The sequence below is a fragment of the Cydia splendana genome, chromosome 13 (genome assembly GCF_910591565.1).
Source record: "Cydia splendana chromosome 13, ilCydSple1.2, whole genome shotgun sequence".
Classification (NCBI taxonomy): Eukaryota; Metazoa; Arthropoda; class Insecta; order Lepidoptera; family Tortricidae; genus Cydia; species Cydia splendana.
The window spans coordinates 16,453,355-16,481,308 of NC_085972.1; the positions used below are offsets into that span (position 1 = coordinate 16,453,355).

At 35.9% G+C, this 27,954-nt stretch overlaps 1 protein-coding gene across 1 annotated transcript in view; it reads right to left on the reverse strand.

Annotated features, from left to right (window-relative positions):
- Window positions 1–11,896: 11,896 nt before the first annotated feature.
- The window catches only part of LOC134796233 (large ribosomal subunit protein mL66), a 137,520-nt gene continuing 121,462 nt past the window's right edge, over window positions 11,897–27,954 (reverse strand). The window contains exon 4 of the mRNA XM_063768278.1: window positions 11,897–11,911. The gene's annotated coding sequence lies outside the window, so the exon portion shown is untranslated. The remainder of the gene's footprint in view (window positions 11,912–27,954) is intronic.

The following is a 27,954-nucleotide window of genomic DNA, read 5'->3' on the forward strand; positions in this document are numbered from 1 at the left end:
ATCCCTTCGCTTTCATTTGTTTTGCTGCCGTAATGAAACGCAGGCTTTGTGCCATTCCGAAATTGATATGTAACAATAATCTTATAATTGGAGTTACCGGTGTGTAATACATACTGGATATTAAATACCTACACATTGTACTAATACTATCAAGTTACAGTTTGATAAATTAATCGTACTTTTTAGTGTTCCTTGTTATATGTACGTATTGTTTTTGGTCCTTGTCTATATAAGTTAACACCATATCAGTTTTGAACGTTACCTATCTCAGTATAGGCAGTGGGGAGACACTTCTGACTTCGGGCAAACTCGGCTCCATTCAGCTCAGCATTACTCATAGACCTATATAATAGGGACAAGACATATTGTTCTATACGTACAATTGCTTATAGAAATAGCACCCATTTTGACGGCACACACATAAATATATATCTATCTCGTTTTTACTCAGCACTGTAACCCATAGCAAAAAAAGGTGACAGTATTTCAGTACGGACATAAAGTGTTCCATGAAAATACGTAAATACCTAATGCGGCCGAAAATCCGCCATGTTTAGTCACCCAAATGTCATTGTCTGTCAGTTCAGCCGGTACTTGTCCTGTCAAAAAGTCGTGGTGAAAATTAAAATTATTAATTATCTTTCAATAATTTGCTTGTGATTGAAAATAATTAAAGCCAAATGTGAATAATTACGTCGCGAATATGCCAGTGTGTAGTGTATTAGGGTGCGGCATAAGAAAACCACCAAATCAGCCATCTTTAACCTTACACAGGTACGCTATCATTTACATGAAAAATATTGGTTATTGTTAATGTTCCTGGGAAATGTAAGGATGTTTCACATTATAAATAGCAAGGTTCTTCTGTGCAGTTATAGATCATGAAGTGATTGGATTTATTTAACTATATTTTTACGCTTAAATAATGTAAACATTTCAGCTAGGGTTGTACTTTATTTATCGACTTTGATATCGATATATTATGATTGCCTATTTATATTTTCTTATTTTATCATGCTACCCCGCTTCAAACCAACTAAATTATCTTAATTTAATAATTAAATCATTTTTTATAGGTTACCAAGAAATGAACATAAAAAGAAAGTGTCTGGAGATGGAGATCCTAACCGACTCTGGGGAGCACTAGGGTAACTCGGGGCCGTGGGGTCGTTACTCCACAAGCTGCCCTGCGGGCTTTTTTATATCATTATTATATTTTTTTTATATAATTCGACATTAAGAGACCATATACTTACATACAGTTGTAATTTATAAAATGGTTAATGTATTGTTATTATTTTTGCTTGTATGTAAATTCAATGTTGACGTATAAAAATGCCCTTGTGGCCTATTTGCTGAATAAATGTTGAAGAAGTTGAAGAGCGGAAGTCATTCCTTATTTTTGTAATAAAAAAAATGTTCTGAAGGTGTTTTGTTTTTTTTTCACCCGTCGCTTAATAAGCTTGAATTTTGTATCGCTCTCACTTATAGATACGGCGCACCAAGGTCGAGGTGCAGTGCGGTAGTGTGTTACAGACTTTAGGGTTAGCAACACAACAAAATTGATTGTAATGGAGAGGTAAAGTCCAAGAAAAACACGTACACTCATTCTGACATCCAAAACAGATGGCGCTGTACTGCGCCATGTGTTTTGCGGTCACTAAGTTGTCAAACGTCAACTTTTGAAAATCAGAGTTACCGCAAAAATCGCAATATGTATTGAGTAGTACAGCGTCATCTCGTTTACCTGTCAAATTTCAAGCACGAAATTGTCCTAGACTCCACACAAACATCTTACTCAATCAAAGTATCTTTTCACATAACAATATACTAATAAAGAATTTTTATTTATTTACTTACTTCCTATTAAAACATAAACTCCACAAATAATACATACTTAGTATTTTAAATAAAATGAGCCGAGAACGTTAAAAAGTTATCGATGTATCGATAAAACCTAGTAACAGTAAAAATCTTCTGGGCAGCACTAAAACCGCCATGTTTAGTTCTAAGATGACGTCACAGTGGCACGCATTATTCGTTGACGTTTCACTTCCATAGGTTTCATATTTCAGTGGCATTACTCCGAGCAATTATTAGGGTTGACACAACTTGACGTCCCTTTGCGTGCACGACCACAGATAAGATAGAGTCTGACCAGCGAGTCGTGGCCACGGACCTAGAGAGTAAACCGGACAGAGTACATTAGCCAAAAAGTGTGTCTACATGAGAAGTCAAGGTGGGCCGTTGCATCTCTTTCTAATTAGGGTGACCATAAGTCATATGTATGTGGGATATTAGGATAACATTGAATATATAGTTTGGCCAGGATCTTTTCTTATTCGTGCATAGTTATAGAGAATCATACTGTATTTTCGCTGTACTAGTATTATGGCCTGAAAAGGGATGGATATAGTTTTTTTCTCTTCTGTAAAACCCTTCACACAACCTTAGGCACTTAATTTAGTTGTTCTAAAAGCTGTTGCTAATAGGCGCACTGGACCACGAACATGGTGGATCGTCAGGAATGTGGTCCGCCGTAACGTCTGTCAAGAACACGGGTATGAGTGAGAGAGATAGAGAGACAGATATGGTGACAGAACCAGGGGGTCTACCGCGAACCAAGTTCGACGTGTTGCCTCTCTGTCACACTTACGTACGAATTTACAAGTGCGACAGAGAGACAAAATGTCGAAAGTGGTTTGGGGTAGGCCCTCAGGGCAGTGGGGGATTTACAGTATTTGCCGTCCTAGGCCCCAGGCCCTGTAGCAAGCACTAGACGCCCCTTTCTCAGCACCCATCATATAGACTGCCACCCTAGGCCCGGGCCTACTCGGCATTAGAGCAAATCCGCCACTGCCTCAGGGTCGCGTGGATCCGCTACGCCCGTTTGTTATAGTTTTTAACTAGGACGCTTATAACTGGAGCATAAATTATATTAAAAAAAAAATATCATTTATTATCAGGCGACTAAGGCCCATAGATACATACCTTACAAACTAAGGCCAAGCGCGCACCACGACTTTTTGTCGCGCGATAATTTAGTCGCAGAAATGTAACGTATGTGTTTATATGGCAGTGCGCGCATATGCGACAAAAAAATCGCAGCGATTTTAAAATTGTGATTTGTCACATTTTTCCGCGACTGCTCGCGACGCGATTGTCGCAAAGTGAATTGCGGCATACGGAGTTGTATGGCCCCGCGCGCACTGCGATAATAAAATCGCACCCGGACCTCAGTCGGCATATCGCTCTCCAAGCGTCAACTTGTCGGAACCTGCTGCTGAAGACGCTAGATGTTGACCATTTAATTATGGAAATAGAAGGAGATCACCTTTGTGGTATAAATACTCAAATTCATACAGCGATCACATATTAAAGACAACGTTTCATGACAAACGACTGGTACGAAATCCATGTTGAGAATGAACAAACCGCGACTTTTTCAGCGCAGTGCGCGCAGTGAATTTTCTGCGATATATTACAGCGCGATTCTAAAATCGTGTCGCAAAAACTAAAATCGTGGTGCGCGCTTAGGCTAACATACGTACAATAGTAAAAATCTTACAAGTTAAAAATTATTTCGGCGTCACCGAAAACCATAAACACCGAAGTTCGCAAATTGCGAGCATCTTTCTCTGTCACTGTAATTACTCCTTTATAGGAGTAAAAGAGAAAGATGCCCGTAATTTGCGAACTTCGGTGTTCACGGTGGTAGGCCATCTGTGCGAAAAGAGAAGAGTCGTGAAATGTAAAGAAACTAGTGATGTGCCGTTCCCAGTAAATTTTCCAAAGAGGGTATATAAGCCCTCATTCGCACGAGCGCTTTTTTAACGCGCGTTAAAAAAGCGCGTTAGAATGAAACAAATGGAAACATGTGTATTTGTTCACACGATGGTGGTGGCGCTTTTTATCAAGCCTTGTTTTTTTTTATTCGACTTTAAGCGTTGGTCGTTAATTTGAATTTAGCGTGTGAACGGATTCAACCCCTTTTGTAACGCGCGTTGAAAAAGCGCTCGTGCTTATGAGGGCTAAATTCCCAGTAACGTTTCTGGTATCGTCCCAAAAGTCAGTAAATTACGATAAACTTCTATTTTTCTTTTATTATCTATGTGTTTTTTTTATTATTATAACAATTTATAAATGTGTCTGTAATGTTTAAGGACTTTGTATTTCAATTTTTGCACTTATTTATTCTGTATTGGCTCTCATTTCACCAATTTAAACATGCCGAAATAAATACATACCTATTTATGAAAACTTACGTTTAAGTACGTAATAAGAATTGTGTAAAACCATAAAGGAAGTGGTAAAACTGGTTCACATCGTGCCGACATCATGGTCACCCTAATGAGTTTGACAATGTCTAACTTGTATTTTTATCGTAAAATGTAATAATTGTGGCTTCCTTGTGAAACGATATTACACAATTAGAAATTATTTCACTCCCACAACCTTTAACGCAACATTTCTTCACCATTTTTAAGAAATTTTGCATTCACGTGTTTTGTAAATATCATAGACTTATAATATATAGAGACGGTGTCTCAGCGAGCTGTCACTGTTGCCACTTTTGTTTAGTGTACGATTAACAATGAGGCCCACGTTGCTGTAGCCATGTCGATAAAGTCATATCGATAAACTATCGACATTTCTTGTAATTTTAATTTTACTTCAAAGGCTTAACGATACCTAAAATTACCAAAAACGCTTTTATTCTTTATTGTGGTTATCAGATCACAATTTTATAGTCACGCCCCAGCAGGGAACCAAGGGAAAGTTCAGATATTTAATTAAAATACATGAATACGTCCTAAAATAGGTGTTCCGCAATAATTGAATTATATTATTATATTATAATATATTCATTATCCATTAGCATTTCAATTATTTTTATGTTTAACGAAGATATTGAAGCTTCAATTAATCGCTATTTCGTTCCGCTGTGTAGCGTTTATCGATATATAACATGATTAAAATCGACTTTTCATATCCCTAAAAGAGCACACATATACGCTTTTACGCACACATACACAGCCTGGGCGCATCAAGAAAGGCAACACTTGATTTGACGTCCACCTTGTCAACAGTATGGTTGTCCTTTTTTGACAAACGGCATTTTTAAAAGAGCGAGGAGAGAGAAATGATACTAGTTGCTGCGACGTGAAAGAGAACAGAAAACGTTGGGCCCTTGGTAAATATGTCATCAGGTTAGGGATACCAATTAATATTCAAACTTACTACTACAATGTCTACCATATCAAAATTAGTGTTTTTTATTGTTGCTTGGTTAAATCAGTTAATAATATTGACATCATAATTATTTACAAATTTCCTAAAAGATATCAGAACCGTACTCTGAATATAGCACTTAAATAATATAAGAAGGTATTTAATTTTAGTAGTATATTGATATAAATACTACCACAATGGTATATTTTTAACATTGGCAACATGTGCGAGTGAGACACCGCGGCCCACCTTTGCTATCTCAAGTGGACCGTTTTCTCTGTACTGGTACGAACGTCTTTCTGGCTCTGTGATAAGGTTCAATTTAGTATGGCAAAAAAAGTGACAGTTCACTCCTTCTTATAACTCCATGGTCGTGGCACAATAAAACGCGGGAATTTCAATAAAAACCGCACCTGGCAATAAAATCACTATGAAATTAAATAACAGCTTGAAACTGACAGCTTATTTGATAGGAAAAAAAGTTGCCATATAAAGAATTTTAAAAAAATAGCTTGAATTTTGATACATTCCATAAGTTACAAAGGAATATCATGATTCGGTTTTATAGGAAGTGTCCTTTCTATACGGTAGTACTATTACTTATTCTGTGGTATAGGTTACCTGATGTTAAACTATGTATTTTCAGTAAGTATACCTGATCTAAGCAATTTTTAACCATATTTTACAAGCTTTTTATTAACTTGCTACCTATGTAGGTATATATCTATGTAACGATCTTTGTATCGGTCAAATCTTGCAAGTTAAATTTGACCCACTTCCCGGTTTCCGATGAAGCTGAAAATTTGCATACATATGTAAAGTAAGTTTGCGATGAAATATTATGGTACCATCGAGCTGATCCGATGATGGAGACAGGAGGTGGCTATAGGAACTCTATAATAAAACAACAAAACAACGCAACGCAACGCAAACGCGTAGGAAAGTAAATCACGTCACGCTATCGAATGAAATTTACACTAGGCGTATAGCTATTACGCTATTAGGTAAATGTTAACATTTTATTCGAGGGCTTCGCTGTGAGTAAACAGCGATTCCAACGAGAGATGTAAAGTTACATATTGTAAGTTGTACCTATTACTACGGAACAAGTGTACCTACCTACATTACAAGAAGTTTTTTATGTTATAGGTTATGTTGTTTTTTTTAGAAGTTAGGTGAAATCTGTAAAAAAATAAACTATTTAAACACTTCTAAGCACGTTTGGAGCTTACTAGCTATTTTTTATTCATAGTTTGGTAGCTATTTTATAATATAACAAAGTTATATATAAACACACGAATTCATTCCCGCACCCAAAAATCCGGGGTATTTATCCTAAGTATTTACCACAAGAACAATTTTCGAAATACAAATGGATTCTCGTCGTTATAGCCTTTTTTAGGGTTCCATACCCAAAGGGTTAAAACGGGACCCTATTACTATAAGACTCCGCTGTCCGTCTGTCCGTCTGTCTGTCACCAGGCTCAAGACTGTATCTCATGAACCGTGATAGCTAGGCAGTTGAAATTTCATTGACAGATGATGTATTTCTGTTGCCGCTATAACAACAAATACTAAAAACAGAATATCATAAATATTTAAGTGGGCCCCCATACAAAAAACGTGATATTTTTTGACGTTTTTTGCGTAATGGTACGGAACCCATCGTGCGCGAGTCCGATTCGCACTTGGCCGGTTTTTCTTACTAACTAGCTCTTTATGCGTCTGGTTAGATGATGCAGTCAGTCGAGGCCTATTGATTTTCTATTAAACATTTGAGAGGGAAGTTGGTAATTATCGTGTTATTTAAACATCCCCTACCGTTTCGTACTTAATGTGATTACTTAAGTAGTTACCTATTGTCTGGCATATTATTACATTTCCTAAGGTACATGCAATGCTTACCTATATAAATTTTCTTGTATGCCTTATTAAGTTACTTACCCGTAATTAGTTATTCCCGAATTTTTGTTTTGACATAAATGGATAAAATTGTTGACATATATTACTTATTCAAACATTTTTTAATTGTACTTTAGAATTTATTTGATAATGTAATGTAAATTATGTAAATAAATTGTATTTTTGAATTTCTAAATAATTAAATAAATTATGTAAATTGTACCTACTTTCGTACCTACCTGTACCTACAATCATGATATAAATTCGTGTAGATTAGTTTAGGATAATCTATATTGAAATTTTATATTATGAGTATAAATATCTACATCTAAATCTAAATCTAAGATGATAGTGGACGACCGTTTGATTCACAACATGTTAGTGGTACAATACTCTTTAGATCTAACTAGATGTGCTTGTTATTATAGTTAGATTAACTAGCGTGTTGAGTTGATACGAAAATATACGAATTTCTAGGAATTGTTGTCTACTTGATAAGCTGTATTAGGGGGCGCTCGATTAGGGAAAGATAATTAATTAATGTGAACAAATACAAAATACCAATACATTTTATTAATTATACCTTTTAACGTTATTTTTAATTAATTTATTCTACTTTAGTGTATAGGATTCCGTCATGTGGGTGGCGAGTCATCGTCTGTCAGATAAAATTGGATACCATTCTGTTAGGCAGGCGTCCGGCTTTAACTCCTATAGGTAGTCAGTTAGTCCATAATCCACTCATCTCATAGCCTAGGACGTTGCAGATTCTATTAACTATGAATAGCCTGACACCCTGGCGGGTGGTGTCGCTGCGTGCATCCCATGACAGTCATTATTCGCTCGGAGTACCTCTTATTTCATTAATTTGATGAAAGGGCTTCTAAATACGTGTCGGCTTAGGCGGCTTTGACCCCAAATGCTTATAATTCCCATTATATTAATTACAATACTGAACTCATCTTACCAGTATGTATCACATAAAAAACAAACAAGTAACTATTGCATTTAAATATAAGCAACGCGCATTTGTATGTATGTATGTGTTTTACATTTAAAGGTTAGACTTCAAATTCACATGACTTAGTTCTTTTTACATTTATAAATATAAGGATCAGTTTGTAATTTTAGCCTTTTATATTATTATATTTTTTTCCACTGACAAAGAGGAGCGGGAAAAGGGAGACGGTATACCTAAGTAATTGTTGTAAGCATGCTGATTTTCTGGCACTTTTAACAGCGCTGTTTAATAGGCTCTAGTCCAGAGTATAAGTAAGAGTGTATCAGATTTATTTTGATACGCTTTTTTTTTCTTCAATTAAACCTTATACGTATTATCAAATTACATAGCGCCTACGTCAATACTGCAATAGGTTCGTCTCAATCATGGATCAAATGCATTGAAGTTATCATCTATGTTACGCATAGGTACATCAATCACGTTAATGATCATTATTCCACCCAGTCAATCGCAGTGACTAATCAAAAGCATGTCTAGAAGCCACCGTGCGTCAAAGCGTCCAATAATGGCGGAATTAATTGCAACTGCATCCAGATTCCAATACGATGGTAAGACAGTAGTACCGGCCTCGGTAAATGAGCTTCGTGTAGGTATCGACGACCGGTCTCGCCTAGTGGATAGTGACCCCGATGGTCCTGGGTTCGAATAGATAGAGCATTTATTTGTGTGATGAGCACAGATATTTGTTTCTGAGTCATGGTTGTTTTCTATGTATATAATAGACCTATAGTTTGGGGCTTACCGGACACCTTTGTGCATGCGTATTTTATTATAAATAAAAATTATTCTTATTCTTATTCTTATAAGTACTTATGTATTTATCTATATAAGTATGTTTATATCGTCGCCTAGTACCAATAGTACAAGCTATGCTTAGTTTGGGGCTAGGTCGATCTGTGTAAGATGACCCCGATATTTATTTATTATTATTTATTCGGGGTAACTTATAACAACCCGTGTACACCTACTCTGATCGACACACAATAGGTCATGTCAAAACATTGCATGTAAAAAATACGCCAAGCTTCGTTGGTTCCATTAAAAAAAATAAGCCATCATCTATCATGTAGGTACGCCGACTGCCAATATACACTTATTAGATACGGAAATTTGTATGAATGGAATGGACAATCATCCAATGCTCCGATTTTTGATGGTCTATCTGTACTAAAACACGCCATTGTGAAAATTTTTTGCTCATTAGGTGTGTGTTAGTGGATGTACCTAACAGCTTCTTTTATGGTCAGATCAGTGAGTCAGTCAGTTATTAATAATAGGAATTTCCTCCCACGGACGCTCCAGCTGTGGAATGAGCTCCCTTCCGAGGTTTTCCCGAGGGTCTACAGTATGGGGTTCTTCAAAAAAGGAGTGTACAGGTTTTTAAAAGGTCGGCAACGCACATGTAACACCTCTGGAGTTGCAGGTGTGCATAGGCTACGGTGACTGCCTACCATCAGGCGGGCCGTATGCGTGTTTGCCACCGATGTGCTATAAAAAAAACTAATAGAACTATGATATAATAGTTTTGTACAGAGTCTGTGCGGAAAGAGAAGGGTCGTGGAATATAAGAAAACCAATATATTCTATTTCTATGACTCTTCTCTTTCCGAACAGACTTTAAAAAGTATAATAGTAAGAGATTTGTGGTTATAACTTATTACTTCGTTTGGAACTTTATCTGTAGGTACCTTAGTGAAGTAATAGGGAAATGGTAAGTACCTTGAGTGGCCTCGGGAAATGATGTTAAGTGAGTAGGGGTAAGATAGAGAGGGAGGTGGGCATTTTCACTTAACAGTGTACCATTAACGGCCGGTTAGCAATCGTCACAAAACTGACGGCCAATGTCAAACCGCATACATTTTGTCAGGAATGTGACGGTTAGACGTTACTGAAACATGACTTAAGTACAAATTAAAATGAAAATGCCCAGGTAGGTACGACTTGGCGGGGCACAGCCGTGCCCATATAATATCGGAATTCAGTGAATTGAAGTTAACGTCTGGGTAAACAAGGTTACACAAGGTTAAAAGCTTACAGGTGGGCTTATTAAAGTCTTGCTTTCACTATTATATATCCTACAGCGTCTTGTTTTGTTTTTGTTAACGGATCTCTTTTTTTCTTTTTCTGTCGTCTATTTTAAGGAGTTGTTTAAATGTGTTTATATAGTCGGATTTATTTCAACTTATCTGGAGGGATTTCAAAAACACCCTCGAGGCAGACAGTACGTAGGTTTGCCTATTTGCCTTTTTCTGTTTAATCAAGTCGCCCCCGCCCTAGTTTTTATAAACAAGGAACTCACATTAAATTAAGTCCTGATTTTCTTCTAAAATTTAGTTTGGTTTATATACGCCTTTACTGCGAATTTTAATGACTTAATACATCTCAATAAATACAGGCTGGTTGAAAAATAGGTACGTCGACATTTTTTTTACCTTCGTGGCATATTGTTGATAATGTCAACAAACATTTGCGTTTGTGTATCAATAGCTAAAGGAGAATGTTATGAAGATAATTCGGTCATTCTCAAAAAGTAATCTGCGATCTAATTGCCGCGACTCATACAAAATGTATGAAATGAGTCGTGGTAATTAGACGCGACCCCAGACATAGGTATTCTCAGATAATTACCCAATTATATTTTGAAGACAAATTTTGCTTTAGTTAAATGACTATAGTTTTATTTTTAATAACATTTTGTAAAAGGTGTGGATTAAGTAAGAAAAATATTCATAAAAATTCTTTGTCAGCCTAATATTTCAGGGCCACCCTGTACGATACTGTGTTGCTTTCACCTCATCACGTTTATTCCCACGAACTGTCCCAGGTTCTTAGACGATCTAGATTCTAGATCCGGTGAACTGCGCTAAGCTTTTGCGAAAGATTTTTCTAAGGAATAAGGTTTCTCGTTAAAGCTCTTAGAGAATACGACTCCAAGTTTAAAGGGTCTAAATAAGCTTCTAATTTGCTTTCGCTTCTACGCTGTAAAATAAACTTTATTTATAAACAAGTTGTTACTTATAAGGTGTTATAATGATTTGTAAATGAAAAGTTTCCCTTTGCAGCAGAACTATGTCTACGTTAATACTGTGTAACAAAGAAAATCTACAATATTTATTACCCAACAGGCAAATTGAGTATAACCGTAAATTGTTTACAAAAAAATATCCAATTACGGATTATTATCATATAGAATCTCATTAAAAGGTAGCCTTTATCATCCGGGTTAAAAAACGAAGTGATTGACTCTGTTTGAGTAAAAATCGACTTAGTAGCGTAGTTTAGAAGTTATTGTAGAACATTATTTACCTACGTATCTACTTACATAAAACTACATATACATTATTATACCTACATAGGTATAATAGTAGTAGGTACATACCTACATATACCTAACAAACTACTTTTTTCTAATTCTGAACAACAATACATATAGTATTTTTTTACATAGCTTAGGTACGATTATAGCTGTAAATACAATTTTGCCAGATTTTGCGTTTTAAGATTGTAAATTGTATGGAGATGACATGACAGTTGTCACCATACCCAGGCTATGTAAAAAATATTATAGATAGGTATACTCGTACACGAGGTATCACGAGTGATTTCGCAGTCAAAACATTTCAGCACCGACTTTGACCGATCATCCCTCTCCGATACTAGAAACAAAATGACTCAAATCCAAGAGGCCTTGATACACTGTTCTAGGCTATATTCCTCTAGCCATTAGGAGTGTTATCGGGTGTAAAATCTAAAGGGCTTGCGTCATTGTGACTCTTAATTAGATAAATGACTGAACGTGGACGTTGGATACTCTACATAAAAAGAGAGTATATGGCAATGTGGCCATTTGAGACTAAAAGCATACGATGTACAGTCACCTGCAATAGTATGTTACACAACGAAGGCCGCCAAAATATCTGACACGATCTTATTTGTAGAGCCATAAGAGCGTGTCACATATTTTAGGGCCTGGGTCAAAATTCTTTAAATGTTGTCTTGTTTTTTGTCTCCAAAAAATGTCACGGAGTGGAGCTTTTTGTATTTTTTGATGTTTCTCAAGATAATTATAAACTATACTGAGAAAGACATGCAATCGCACTCAACTATTTTTAGTTGGTTGATAAAAGACAAAAATAGAAGCGTGACAGAGTGGTCAAAAACAACACAACGAAAATAATTTTGACTAGAGTAAAATTTATTTTATCCTTTTTATAATCTGATTTTCTTTTTTTCTAATTCATTTTTAAACTTGGTTTGCCAGACTAGTTGCACATTGTTATGCAAGTGTTTGTGTGGTGCTAACCCGTGTCACGTCCGCTTGAACAATAGGTAGGGGTGTTCTAGCCTAAATCATGTTATACCCTGTTCATTTGTGGACATCCACGGTGGCGGTGCATTGTTGCTCTGATTGCTGACAATGCTGACCAAATTGGTGTTGGCGGTTGCTAGACTATAATAGAGTTAATCAAGACATAATGTAGATGTGTACCATAGCGGAAATTAAAAAAAAAATTATGTACTTACATATTAAACTATGTAAAGTCAACCAGGGAAATTGGAACTATGGAGCAAATGCAAACTCTAAAAATACAAGAATCGAGTAGGTACATATAGAGCTATAGAGTCACTTATACCATGGGTGAACTCTCTTGACTGGCGAAAGTGTGCCATGAATACAAGTGGCTCATATTAGTGTGATATTATTAGCCCTTTACTGCGTTCGTGGTCCACGGGAGACGGGCCGTCTCGCGGATCGAAACGCCGGGATGTCTTTTAAATTCATTATACTCGATGTAATCCGTTTGCTTAGTTAATTTCATGAGAAACTATCGCGGTAACCAAAGACGATATATAAAAAAACTGCTTTTCTCATCTTTAGTCATCGGTTTTCTGTAACACTACCAATTTCAGCTACTGCTATTAAGCAGACAGGTGTAACAGCCTTGGAAAACAATTGAATTTGAAATTTGTTGCGTGAGAATTATTTATTTACTTAAACACATATCTCATATAAGCCCTCTATGATGCGTTCAGAAACCGCAAATTACGCCCAGCATACACATGAACTATTTTGTTAAAACAAATTAATTATCTACTTATCTGTTAAAATGATATTTATTGCGTAATAATAACGTCGATATCAATTTAATAATGACATTCAAATTTCGAACATCACTGAAAAACAAAGGAATTACATTTGACCTCATTTCTAGTATTTGTAAAAATGACGTTATAGATACATATTCGAAATGAAATTTCAATTGCCAACAGTGTGATTAAATACCGCTTCGAATCTTGCTATAATTTCATTTTGATACTGCCGCTGGTTCGTCTAAATCATAGTTCGCTTAGCGCCAATACCGTGTAGTGTAGAAAGTTAATTATTTTCCGATGGCGTCCTTGCTTTTGATCTGCATGGATGACTACGTGCACGTGCATCTATTTAATTCACTTAGGTACCTGCTGTATACCTATACGACGCAGATTTCATTTCAAAAAGTCCGCGAGCGTCCAGTAATAAAGTTACTAGTCGCTACCCATATCTAGCACACCCAGCTCATTCAATATTAGACTTTATAGTATGGTGATAAGGGGGTTGATGCACGCAGAAAACCTGGATGTGTGGGTATGATGCAGAAAGTGTTAAAGGTAGGGTCAGAGTGGACCCGTTAATGCAATTGATGGGTCGCTGCGTTTAATTATGAGCGGACGGGGCCACAGGCGAGTGCCAGGTGTGGTAGCTATTACAGATTTTGGTGAGCCCTAGGGTTGTCTGGTTGCATATAATGTGCTCCTCATGGTGATAATGTGAGGTGAGTGTCGAGGACTAATTTGAGGTTTTATGTGTTATTTATACTTTTTATACATTTTGTCTATGTTTTTATGGTATTTTGTTTTACCTTTTGTTTTTAGATCAGTTGTCATTAAATGCTCTGTGTGAAGCCCGGCTTTTTCGTTGCTCCCGAATTTTATAGCTATCGAAGTGTAAATTGTCCTGGATTCCGGGACAGTGAGAAAGGTGTGACAGTTAGAGAGGATGACTGTGCCGTGAGCGACTGTACCGCGCATGTTGACAGCATCAAATACTGCAATTATACAGGGTGTCTCATTTAAATCGGTCAGTATGGGAAAGTCTGAAACTATAAGACATACGAAGATCTGTTCTTAGGAACCTTTTCATCGATTTTAATAAGAAGAAAAACTGCATTCATACATTTTAAAAAAACCTGTACTCGGCTCGGGAATCGAACCCGGTGGTCACTTCGAACGCCTACTAAAATAAATTAAATGTATGTGAAAACAATGCATTTTATTAATTTTAGACATCATGTTTCATAGAGCATAAGTTTATTTTTTTCAAAACAACCGGGTTCGATTCCCGAGCTGAGTACAGGTTTTTTTTTAATATATGAATGCAGTTTTTCTTCTTATTAAAATCGATGACATGGTTCATAAGAACAGATCTTCGTATGTCTTAAAATAGTTTCAGACTTTCCCATACTGACCGATTTAAATGAGACACCTATATACTTACTATGACTGCAATGCCGCTCAGGAGGTTTGACATTCAGAATTTTATTTTAAAAACATTTATAAACCAATCATAACTTTTTTTAATAGCGGGAAATTGCGTGTTTCCTGAAATTGTGTATTAATACATGCGAGCGGAGTATATTTATGGAGCAGGGAATATTTTTCAGATAAAGGATGACTCACGCTAGACCGGGCCGCGTACGGGCCGAGGCGTCCGACAGGTAATTTTCTATGACGGCTGATCGGTAATCACGTGGTGCTTTCCATATAGAAAACGAAGCGCCGGAAGCTCCGGCCCGGCCCCGGCCCGGTCTAGCGTGAGTCATCCTTAAGTGTCAGTCATATGGACCGTTTTTCGAAGTCTAAAATATACAGAGAGCTTTGTGTATAATCCATATATGTTCCGTCTCTGCATTGATGTTTTCAAAGGTCTGTCTATTACGGTTCATAACACAAGATAGCCCAAGCCCATTGCCTAAAGTAATAGACATTTAGACAAGCGTGCGTGCGGACAGCAGGCTTAGTAATTACGTCTGTGTCACCCTAACTTAATATACCCGTTGGAACCCTAAATAGGGCTTTTGAAGCTCGCAGTTTGATAGCTAGGTATTTCCTTGTACCTACACATATTGTTTTTAGCACCCCTATCGTTAGTGGCGGTAAATCAACCCAGTCTGCACCCGGCGGTGGATCCATCAAACCATGTCAAAGTCAAAGCGTATTATAGTCCTAGCGAACACTAGCGGTACCTACACCCCGAAATTCGGTAAAATGCTGCAAATGGTGTTAAAAGCCCAAACTTGGTATGCTTTGAAAATTATTTTTATTCTAATAAAAAAAATAGGTACTGAAATGTAATAATGTGATATATTATTAGAATCGGCTCAAAAAGCCCTTTCATTTATATATTATATACCACACACTATAGGTTTCTAAACAAAATAATATTCCCATACAAAAAATGATGACGTCATAACTCCTCTCCTCTCCTTTTTTTGGTGTTACGGATCAAATTGATTTAAAAATGGCCTAAAGATCAATTGTACCGATTTTCATGCTTTGAACACAATTTGCAGGGTTTGTTGGCACAGGTACCGCTAGCACTATATATTAAGGTGACAGTCCATTTCCAACGACAACAGCACTACCATTCATTTTACTATGGAAATTGACAATAACACCGACGCGTCTGTACTAGTAGTGCAGCTGCGGTCAGAAATGGAATGTTACCCTTACGGGTACTGCAACGGGTGAGCCCTGGAGCCGTAACTGTTTTTTTTTACTACTAGGTAATTTGTAGAGCTAGACCAAGAAAAGTCTGGAGCGATTTTGATAGCCCACGCAGTGCAAATGTTATTTTAAACGTCAAACTTTTAAGAAATTATGACCTATAAATAACACTTGCACTGCGTGGGCTATAAAAATCGCTGCAGACTTTTCTGGGTCTAACTCTAGTAGAAGTAGCAGGAGGTAGTACCTAGTATAGGTCACGCCATCGAAAAGCGGCAACTGAATTACACAGACATGTATAAACCGGCCAAGTGCGAGTCGGACTCGCGCACGAAGGGTTCCGTACCATTACGCAAAAAACGGCAAAAAAAATCACGTTTGTTGTATGGGAGCCCCACTTAAATATTTATTTTATTTTATTTTGTTTTTGAAGTGAAAACTTCTTTAGCGGGGCCGAGCACTTTTTGAGGTGGGGAAAAAATGATAAACTCGGGACAGCGTAACGCGTAACGCGTAAGGCGTCTCTCCTCTCTTTCTACCGCACGGCGAAAATGTATGCCTGAGCCTGCTGTTTCATGTAGGCGGCGCACGGCGCTTGCGTGACTTATGTCATGTGTGACGGACAATGTTATTCACCAAAGAACTTTAGTCATAACGTATCATAATCAGGTCAATTATTTAAAACTGGACTTTTATATTAAGCAATAAAGCTCAATGTTCTAATCTTGTACGGGGTGAAATACGAGGATCTCACAGTTACATTCTAACTTTATATCACTTCAATATAATTCAATAATTCAATAAAGTCTCATCTTGATGAAATCGCTAATAAAAGTGAACTCTAGTACTGGTGAATAAAACTCAAAATATCATGACCAAATATATTTAGATGCGAGGTCTGCAAGGTAACTTTACAATTTCTATTCGAATTTTAAACAATTAACGCTACAAATTTAAGTTCACTGGCCAGCAATTTCGGAATTAAAGTTTTTCAATAGAAAGGAGGATGGGCCAATTATACATAGTGCTGCAAACATTTTGGACTAGTTATTGAGTTTTCACTTCTGTCGGCACTCCCGGAGTGCAACCCGTTGTTTTAGTATTTGTTGCTATAGCGACAAGAGAAATACGTCATCTGTGAAAACTGTCTAGCTATCACGGTTCATGAGTTACAGACGGACAGAGGACAGATGGACAGCGGAGTCTCGAAGTAATAGGGTCCCGTTTTTACCCTTGGGGTACCGAACCCTAAAAAGGGATAGAAATGAGATTTCTAAATTAAAAATGGCATGTCTTCAGGGCGTACGTAGATTAGATATAAGTATTTATTTATATTTATTTTCATATTAACCGAGTTCAATATAATACGCAAGAAGATAGTAAGATTGTGATATAAAGTACCTAGTTTCCTAGCACGATAATCTTTTTCCCTTTTGCTTTGATCCAGAGCTATCCGGTTTAATATTTTCCTTTAGACACCGCGTTTCATCTTTAGAATAATATGAGAAAACTAACAGCTGTCTACAGTATATAAAATCAATACTTAAATACTTTTTAAAAGAAGCGATGGTGGCCTAGCTATAAGAGCGTGCGACTTTCAATCAGGAGGTTGCGGGTTCAAACCCCGGCTCGTACCAATGAGTTTTTCGGAACTTATGTACGAAATAGCATATGATATTTGCCAGTCACTTTTCGGTGAAGAAAAACATCGTGAGGCAACCGGATTAATCCCAATAAGGCCTAGTTTCCCCTCTAGGTCATATGGCAGTCGCTTTCGTAAAAACTAGTGCCTACGTCAAATCATGGGATTAGTTGTCAAGCGTTCCTCTAAATTTGTCCATGAGTCTCTTATGCCTCTGACTACCTTAATGAATCTCTTACACTTACACACTAACCCCCGTATTCATAAAACTTTACAAGCCTCAATTAGTTAACTTATATACGAGTACATATAGGTATTAAAAATATATAGGTATAAAAAAAAACAAAAGTCCAAATAACAGACGGAAACAAACTATTAATAGCCAACGCCATTGTTCAGTCCAACATTTCATCCTGTGAGCGAATTTCTAATTTTTAATATCATACGCAGACTGCTTTATAAAGTAAAAAATAGTCAGCATGAAAATAAATGATTCAAAGCAGAAAAAATTACCCAATATTCAATAACATCCATACAAGTCCTTGTACAATCGGAAAATATCGAATAACGGCCCTTCCGTGCTTCCCGTACCTGTTTAAATTCTAGGAAAGCAAACAAAGGACAGTGCTCACTCACACATCGACACGGCCTGCAAACAACCATATATAATCTCCGTACAATTTGCCATGTATTCCTAAACGCATGCGAGTTACAAGCTGAGGCGGCACCAGTGTAGCTCGAGACCCATAATAAGCATCAGTTTATCGAGATAACTCTTATATTGGTCTGCCTGAACGCTCAACTTAATAAGCGATTGTAATTACACCACTGTAGATTCTGAGTGCTGCATCGATTGCATCACAGAGGTATCTAACCAAGCCAGATTGTAGTAAGCGCCTAATAGATACGAACATTCTTACGTCAATTCTCTAACACAATAAAATTGCCCGGGCAAATGCTGCGAAAACGAAATTAATTTTATCTCCATATCAAACGCACCAATCTGAGGCCCGGTTCACGGGACGCATTTGAATGGCGAAAACAATGACACGAGGAATTAGTCTGTGTCTAATTAAGTCTCTAAGTCTACTTTTGTTCGTGGTTGGGGAATAAGTTCGGGTGAATGCGTGCATGTCAAGCTTCTTAGCTGAAAAAGACACTTTAAGAGAATGCAATTGCATTTTATAACATTTCTCATAAGCGTAGTGCTAAAATAAGAAAAAGAAAAACAAGAAATAATAAAAATAAAAAAGGAAAAGAGGTATAAGAATAAGTTTATTTTCAAAAGAACACATAACAGAATATTAGACCGCGAGCCACGAACAGATTTCCATGACCAATCGCCTCCCGGGTGATAACTCGTATATTGGTTAACGGCTATGTATGATGATCCCTCATGGACGTCAGCTGGCGCTCCGTTGGTGGGTTGAGGAATGACAGCCACCGAAACATGTAAAAAAATATAATAAATTTTGTCATCGCCTCCCGTTTGATACTTTGTCAGAAGATAGTTTAGATGTTATTAGGGATTATGGTTGGTCACTGAACTGTGCGGTAACTACGCCATTATTTTCTTTGCACTTAGCGGCTAAGGTTATTAACTATAATTATAGTTGTGAACTAAAATGTAAGCTAAAATTGTGTCCTTTATTACTGAATAAAGATATTTGTATTTGTATTTGTATTTTTTGTATTATAAATAAAAAAACCCGTCAGCCGGTTGTATAGCGGTGAAGAGACCGTCAGCTACTTGCATAAACATGTAAAAAATAAGCGCTGTACCTTTTTATTATAGTAATAACTAAATCATGAATCTCTGCATGTAGGATTTCGTCAGGCATTTCAATAAACGCCTTATGGATTTGCGGTGATGATCAACGGACGGTCTTTCCACCGCGATACAACCGGCTGACTATTTTTTTAATTCATGATAGCATCTAAACTATCATTTGACAAAGTATCAAGCGGGAGGCGATGACTGACGGTATTTGCTCCTGGCCCGCGGTCTATATGTCAGGGGCTACGCCTGTATCGCGGGGAACCATGGGTGGATTTCAGCACAAAAAATTTCACCATACAAAAAATTTTTTTTTTTTAATGTTTAATTTAACACGATTCTAGCTGGGTAAAGTAATGGGGGGCTGTGTATTGGGGATATGTATGGTATTTATACAATCATTTGTGGCTTATATTTGAAGTTATCGCTTTCGGAAAATAAAAACGCAAGATGGTGATGACAACCATGGTATGGTAATGACTCTTTTATAGACGGTAATGACACTGCATGTACGGTAATGACGATTTGGGAACTAATTTACATATGTATTAAAAACGTATTAAAAAAACAAAAACTTTTTTTAATTGTAAGACTTTAGAACTTTAATAAACATTACAAATAACATGTTTTTGAACATAAGACTAGCTACATAAATTATTTTTAGAAAATTATAAAAAATACATTTTATTCATATAAATAAATATATAACAAGTATTTTATTGTATAATTTTAAATAATTTATGTTCCGAAATAGGCAATTTATGTATTCATTTATTTTTTTGGGTTTTTTCAATGTTAAATCATATTAACAATATTGTACTCTTATTATCAGTTTAAACCCTGTCATATTATAAAATTACTGGCTTACCAATGAGCTTAATTTTTATGATATATTACTTTTTGTTGATAGTTTGATTCATTGCACAAGTTTGTATTTTTGTTGTTTTATTAATTAACTTTAAAAATAGCTATAATGATTTAAATCCATATATATGTAGTTTAATAGCTAAACATTAATATATAATCAGTGTTTTATAAGTTGCAAGACCCCTACTTGTAATGCATGTCATAAGTTACAAAATGTTAGGTATTGGGTCCGGTGACTACCCAATGGTATAATTATTAATTGCTGTAATTATATACATCAATTAATATAATATTATCAAAAAACATAAAGCCATCACGATAGTGAGCCAGTACCGTAGCCTATGGTCGCTTAAAACTTAATATATGTTGCTTGTTTAAATACTTTGTTTTAACACGACTAACATGCAATTACAGACTCTAAGTTGCACGATTTACATTATTAGATTATAAAAAAAAAAACATTTGTATGTTCTAAGTTCTAAATGACCTAAATTTTGCCTACTTCAGTCAAAATGTTAATTAAAAACTAAGCATCCTCTAGTGTGAAAGAAATAGTTACATCTTCTTCTACATTTATAAGGTAGACATTATATAGTGTTAGAAGACATAGAGAACGTTTTTCAAACATACAGCTTAATTTCATAATGAATTATAGCAAAATAACTAGAAAAGTTTCTGAGAACCGTCATCACCATACACATGAAATCATCACCGGTCGTCATTTTTTCCCGGTGATGATGGGTATGGTGTTGACGATTTGAGAGTTTCTTGTTTTTATTTCTAGAATACGAATAATAGTAGTTAATGTCTATGCTACACAATAAACTTCATGTAGTTTGCCATAAAAATCGCAATCGTACGATAGGTATGCTATAATTTTCACTGCAAACAAAAAGGTTCAGATTTTTCCGGTCGACGGTGATGATTTTAGACACATAAAACATTTTATATAAAAAAAACTATTAAGTTATTGGAGATGGTAATTGAAGGAACATGAAGATAATAGTTCTTAAAAATATATAAAAAAGTTGCAACTCGCACAACCTACTAGTTTTTTTTTATAAAGACCGAACCATAAGTTTTCGCTGGATTTTGAAATCCACCCCCATGCAGTTACCATCCTTAAGAGATCTAAGTTACACAATCAAGTCCAGTAATATCTTAGGTATGTTTCTGCATTGTTGCGAATTTCGTATAAACCTGTGTTTTGTTTAACAATGTGTGAATTCAACATATGTATTATTTTTCTCATGTTAGTGCTTTTCCAGTTCCATCAAAACTTAGCAGGTCCCGCTTGGCTTTTCTATTCTCAAAATTGGTAGGTGTATTTATGATTTTTTTAAGTTACATGGCTGAACCTCTCAGCTACCACATTAACCCTTAAATGCATGATTTTTTCTTTTTGCCCGAAATTAATAATAATGGATTTGTAAAGGGTTTTATTTACAATATTTTTTACAATGTTTTTGACTTTTGCCGGGCCTGGACAGAATTGGGATATATTGGGAGCACCTGTGGGCGCAGCACGGTTCCATTTTTATCGTCTATCACTATGCGCGTCCCTTTCGCACTTACGTACTTGTTAGAACGTGACAGGCATGGTGACAAGGGATAAAAACGCGACCGTGCTAAGCCGCCTGCTTTATGCTGAAGAGGGTTTAATTTGGAAAATAAGGGGCCAAATTCGACATGTACATCTGTTAGATTTCGCGTCCACATCAAATCAACACTTGATTTGATTTGATCAACTGTGGATAATATCATTGGGTACAACCCAAACTCATAAATTGAAAAAAATATTAAAACCAAAATCAACTTTGCTTTATTACTACTATACAGTTTATAATGGCTCTGAACTCGAGGTGGTTCGGTTTGGTTTGGAAAAAAATATTAAAACCAAAATCAACTTTGCTTTATTACTACTATACAGTTTATAATGGCTCTGAACTCGAGGTGGTTCGGTTTGGTTTGGAAAAAAATATTAAAACCAAAATCAACTTTGCTTTATTACTACTATACAGTTTATAATGGCTCTGAACTCGAGGTGGTTCGGTTTGGTTTGGTTTTCACCTAACTGTGGATTGCTAATGTCAAATTTTGACATTTACGTATACGAAAACTCAAAATTTTTCCCACATCAAACGTCGCTTTTGTCGAATACCCCTCAAGGCTTTTTATATATTTTTACTTATTTTCTTAAATAGTTATCCTTTAAACTAATCATCCTAAAATATATTTTCTCATTTACCTCCCAAAAGTGGCCCCTATGTTTAAAATTAATTTATTTACGTTTTATTTTTCTTGTATAGGTCACAGACTTACACATGATGTGTACTCAACTTAATTGGTCCAGTAGTTTCGAAGCACATAGGCTGCGACAGACGGTGAGACAGACAGATGCACGAGTGATCCTATAAGAGTTCCGTGTTTTTCTTGAGGGCTCAGTTTCACCATGTTTTTTCATATGATACTTACCAGTACTTACTTTTTGAGAATAATCAGCATTTTTTCCCGTTGCGACAAACGGTACAATGCTTATAAGATGTCACAGCGATTCGTTACTGATCTGGCAGTGTAAAAAGTGACATTTCTTCAACCAAAAACGTTACTTTTGACAGTGACTGATCGGTATGGTATCGCTGTGATATCTTATAAGCATTGTTAGAATTGGATAGAAAGTACCGCTGCACTGCACTTCGAGTTGGATGAACCTTGCACGAAACTATACTATCCGTCAACCAAACTGACGACCGAGGTCATATCCCTATCTCTCTCACTCTTGGCATGACCACGTAAGCATGAATGAGAAGTTTTACGACACCGGTCGTCAGTTTGGTTGAGGGCTAGTATAGACATTAACCACAGGCTGAGGAAGATATATCTCCCACATAGTATTTCGTTTGCTATAGTCCTACATTATAGAGTTAAACCAAGAAAAGTCTGCAGCGATTTTGATAGCCCACGCAGTGCAAGTGTTATTTATACATTATAATTTCATAGAAGTTTGACGTTTAACCTTTTCGACGCCATATCAAACACAAAAGTTGTCACTTAGACGCCACGTCACCGAAGTGTCAAAACTGAAATTGAACTTTATGCATATGCACGTAGGTCTTTGTTGCTCTGTGGTCTGTGACCGATTAATCCTTCTTTGGCGTTGGACCTGCGGTGCGTATATATCGGTCATTGGCGTCCAAACGGTTAAAATAACACTTGGTCTAACTCTATCAATATATGTTAGCGGTGCAACCAGTAGGAATGGTTGGACGTACATATTTAAGTGATAAAAGCTTGAGTTTCTGCGCTGGGTGTTTGGCCTTCTATGATACGTTAATTATAAGTCCGACAAGAAATTGTAGAAAATAAATGAGGGCACCACTTCCTACGTAACTGATCCCATTTTTGACGTAAAATGCTTAACATGGCAACAATTTAGTATGAAAATTTTCAACTGACGAAAGAAACGGAGGAGGTTCTCAAGTCGACGCGTATATATGTATATATATTTTTTTGCTTTTATGTTTGTTTATTTTACTTCCTTTTTATTTAATTTCTACTATTTTATGTCGCACTTATACCTCTTGTATCATATTATTATATATTTGTGTATGAAATTGTATTACTGTCATACTGTGAAATCTAATGAATAAAAAAAAGAAAAAAAACTCTTTGATTTCATTTGACAAACAACTTCAGTGTTTTATAGTGAAATCAGCAGCCTTTTTCAAATATTTTGCAGATTTTAAGTGTTGTAAGGTTGCAAATAATACCTGTATCCTTACCACGAGTTTGATACTGACATATTCGCTAGCGACTGCGTAAACTAACTCACAATGCATCTCCCTCGTACTAACATTAGTGCAAGCGAGATGCACTGCGATTGAGTTGACGCAGTCACTAGCGTTTAAGGCCGCATAAAAATTGTGCGTGTAAATGGTGTAAACAGACTAACAAAAAAGTGTTTTATGTAGGAAAAAGGTAGAATGGAACCTATATTTTCTTAAGGGTCTACTTTTAGGAAATAAAACGCGCATAGTTGACGATGAATGATTTGTAATTCTAAAAACATTTCTTGTTATTACATTCCAAAAATATAATTAGGTATGTTAAGTTATATAATACAAAAATATTTTGAGAAGGTATTACAATTGAACGGTGACGGATTCTACCAGCGCTTCGGAAGTGATTTCTGCTGAGAAGAAACGCCGCAAGAAACTCAGCAGTATGTTTTTTAGGTACCTATTACAGTTAATAGCAGAAATAGCTAAGGGTATATGAATAATACTGGTAGTCATACTGAAAACAACTTGTTATTGTTAACCTTTTCGACGCCGTGTCAAACACAAAAGCTGTCACTCAGACCCCACGTCACCGAAGTGTCAAAACTGAAATTGAACTTTATGCATATGCACGTAGGTCTATGTTGCTCTGTGGTCTGTGACCGATTAATCGGTCTTTGGCGTTGAACCTTCGGTGCGGATATATCGGTCATTGGCGTCTAAAAGGTTAAAAGGCGTGATGTTTAGAAATTTTATTCACAAACCCCGTTATCAATGTTTTGTTGAAATAAGGGTTGGCGAAAATACGTACCCTAAATTCGTATTTAGTACAGAACTTCGCATTAACTGGCATACGGCTCGATTCGAGAAATGAATTAGAGATTAATTAGATACGATATAGTAAAGATATGTGACGATCCACGGCAAAAGGTACCTTATGGCGGCTTGCGCCGCGATTCGGGAAATGGATTAGAGGTTCACTAAATATGAAATAGTAAAGATGTTATCTTTACTATATCGTATCTAGTTAATCTCTAATTCATTTCCCGACTCGCGCCGACAAACTCATAATTCCATAATAACATGTACTCGTATTATGGGCGTTTAGTCAACATCAAGGATTTGGAATACCTATCTTTTAATATTATTATCATAATAAAAAGCTTATCAAGCGAAGTTGAGAACGGGTGAGTATTTTCATTCCTTTTTACTTACTTTAAAATATTTTACGGGTTCTCTTATTTATCGCCGAAAATGTTATGGCCGATTATCACTTCCCAACTCACGTTTCGCGTAATTTTGTTTCGTCGACCTTTGATTTCCCAACTTATCAAATTTTTTTTTTATTTACCAACCTCACAGTTACCAACTAAACATCACGGTTACCAACTAAACATTTGGAGTTGCGGTCAACCCGTTAATGGTCGGATCGAAAAGCAATAAACTGGCGGCCCGCCACTCACGGCTCGATGCGAAAACCAGTAAACTGTCGGCCACCAGTGAGTGGTTAATGAGGTGTTGCCGTATTTAGAGGTAAAATTTAACGCATTTAAGTATAGTTACGCTCTTCTAGTGCCCAAAATTAGGTAGCGAGTTAGACAAGGATAGCATACCTTAAAAAACACCAAAACACTTGGTATAAAATATTGTGGTAAGGACCATTCATTCGTGAACGATCGCCTAGTCCGACTTCAGTCTTAATTTTTAAGAGGATGTTTTGTTAAATAAATTTTATGTTAGGTCCCCTTTAATGATTTAATCTTATAAATAAAAGTCTTATTTTGATAATTAAATAGCAATTACCTCCAATCATCTATTTGTTTTATGGTGGTAGTCATTTTTAACAAGGAAACTGGAAAACTGTCATTAGTCCGGAGTTTCATTAGGTCTGGCCAAATGTATAAACATTATAATAATTTTATTGCTATATTCAAATAGCGTACTTAACGCTGATTATAGCGATATGTGATTTAATATACTTTCAAAAATAGAAAAGCTTAAATCGTCAATTTCGTAAAATTCTCGTAATCTGCGCTGACCACCCATCGGGGCCCCGCCACGTGACTGCTTTTGCGCAAATCCGCGGCGCCACTTGACTACTTTTTGCGTTTTCGCTGGCGCCACTTGAAGGGTTATTACTTATCATAATAAAAAACTTATCAAGCGAAGTTGAGAACGGGTGAGTATTTTCATTCCTTTTTACTTACTTGAAAACATTTTACGGGTTCTCTTATTTATCACCGAAAATGTTATGGCCGATTATCACTTCCCAACTCACGTTTCGCGTAATTTTGTTTCGTCGACCTTTCATTTCCCAACTTATCAAATTTGTTTTTTTTATTTGCCAACCTCACAGTTACCAACTAAACATTTGGTCTGTGTTTTATACTGTCAATTTTCAAAATGCCACCTTTCATGTTATAGGATGTTTTAGTTGGCATAATATACACTTACTTAGTTGTTTATTGTTTACCAAATGTTTTAGTGAGTTTTTTTGTAATTCCTAGTTTTTTTTATAAGACTTATGTTTTATTTGTTTTTTATTACATAAGAAGTCGGTTCCGGTTTGCTCACGGTTAATCTAACACGCTCCTCCTCGCTTCGCTCGTCGTCGCACATAACTGGACTCTGTCACATATGAGATTGCTATTACTATACTTATTATTAAAATCTACCACTATCAGTGTTGACTAAAGTCACAACTCATTAACGCATATAAATATATTTATAAATTTAAGATTTCCAACCAAAAAATATGTAGGTATGGGTATGTATCTTTTTCTTATTTGTAACTTGCCTAATGTATGAAAAGTGAACTGTTGCATCAACGAAACGTTATTCGTCCAAGAGTTGTTCGACCAAGTGAAACATTTGACAAATGATAAGTCTCCCAAAAATTTAGAGGCATTATAATAATCTGCTTTACAATAATTCTACCAATTGAAACGTTGTCATACAAAAATTTGCTAATCGTTAGTTGTCAAAGTGAAACGTCGGCGAAATGTTGGTTGGCAAATGAAATTCGGCCAAAAAAAGTTCTGCGAAAAGGCAGAACACCCATTTAACGCAATTGTGAATTTCATGGAAATCTATATCTTGGGAAAAAATATTATTTTAATATTTTACTTGGGTGAAGTTGGACACCAACGATGAAGTTAGGGTTCCCTACAGTAGATAGTTTTTCAACCCTTATTTTCGATGAACTGCCACATTGATAACGGGGTTTGTTTATTGATAAGAGCGTATAGGTCATTTTGAACACCAATCCGTTTAGCTGCTTCTGCTGACTGTGTACGAATTTGATAAATGAAAGTACGTTATAATAGGTGTTTTAAAACTACGCAAATATGTATTGTACTTAGTATAACAATCATTAAATTTGTATTTCCGTACTATATAGTAATTAAATTATTTTGGGTTTTGTTCATGAACTACTAATTTGTTACAAGCTTTTAACTTGAAATGTCCGTATACTAGCAAATATTAATTTTGTTATGTATAGATAAATAATGACCTTTCGGATAAGGTTTCCAGCAAAAGCGGAAAATAGATGATTTTTAGAACTGACTACATGATAATGAACTAAGTACATGATAATGACAGTGATACCCTTATTAATTTAATAAGATAATTTAAGATATAGTAGAATATTCATACGTGAACTAAGTTAACCATTAAAAATATATCCTTATTGTAAAGAGATTAGATAGTAACTACCCTGCTTAAATGTAACCATAATCTATTTTAATTTTATAACCATTTACCACCATTTATTTTAATTTATAATTACAGACATCAATTGCGATATTTTTTTATGCATTCGTCAACATGTGTCAATTAGTAATAAAGTATTTTTAAAGATTTACATACCTACTTGTAAATAGGTACATACTTACAGTACTTACACACTAAGAGGTACAATAGCATCCAACCAAATATTCATATACACAATATATTTCTATGTATGTAC